The sequence below is a fragment of the Cebus imitator genome, unplaced genomic scaffold (genome assembly GCF_001604975.1).
Source record: "Cebus imitator isolate Cc_AM_T3 unplaced genomic scaffold, Cebus_imitator-1.0 Scaffold2699, whole genome shotgun sequence".
Taxonomy (NCBI): Eukaryota; Metazoa; Chordata; class Mammalia; order Primates; family Cebidae; genus Cebus; species Cebus imitator.
In genome coordinates this window covers 1,943-2,919 of record NW_016110014.1, presented here as the reverse complement: position 1 = coordinate 2,919, position 977 = coordinate 1,943, and positions in this window count along the sequence as shown.

The following is a 977-nucleotide window of genomic DNA, read 5'->3' as shown; positions in this document are numbered from 1 at the left end:
CGCACCTGGCCTTTATTTATTTATTTATTTATTTATTTTTTGAGACAGAGTCTTGCCCTGTCATCCAGGCTGGAATGCAGTGGCACGATCTTGGCTCACTGCAGCCTCTGCCTCCCAGGTTCAAGCGACTCTCCTGCTTTAGCCTCCTGAATAGCTAGGATTACAGGCAAGCACCACCACACCTGGCTAATTTTTGTATTTTTAGTAGAGATGGGGTTTCACCATGTTGGCTGGGCTGGTCTTGAACTCCTGACCTCAGGTGATCCACCCACCTCAACCTCCCAGAATGCTGGAATTATAGGCATGAGCCACCGTGCCTGGCAAACATGTATTATTCTTGTCAAGAAAAGAAAATAGGCTGGGTACAGTGGCTCATGCCTTTAATCCCATCACTTTGGAAGGCTGAAGTGGGAGGATCCTCACCTGAGCCTGGGAGTTCGAGGATACAGTGAACCATTATCATACAACTGTACTCCAGCCTGGGTGATAAGAGTGAGACCCTGTCTCCCCTCCTTACCCTGCCAAAAAAGAGAAGAAACTCAATAAAGATAGTTCATTAAAAAGGGACAAAAAGGCTGGGCACAGTGGCTCACACCTGTAATCCAAGCACTTTGGGAGGCCGAGGTGGGTGGATCACCTGAGGTCAGGAGTTTGAGACCAGCCTGACCAACATAGTGAAACCCTTTCTCTACTAAACATACCAAAATTAGCCGGTTGTGGTTGCATACCCCTGTAATCCTAGCACTTTGGGAGGTCGAGGCAGGAGAATCACATGAACCCCGGGGGCGGAGGTTGCAGTGACCCAAGATCGTGCCACTGCACTCCAGCCTGAGCAACAGAGCGAGACTCCATCTCAAAAAAAAAAAGAGAGAGAGAGAGAGAGAAAGCTAGAAAGCTATTAAGACTTAATCCCTGGCCGGGCGCGGTGGCTCAAGCCTGTAATCCCAGCACTTTGGGAGGCCGAGGCTGGTGGATCA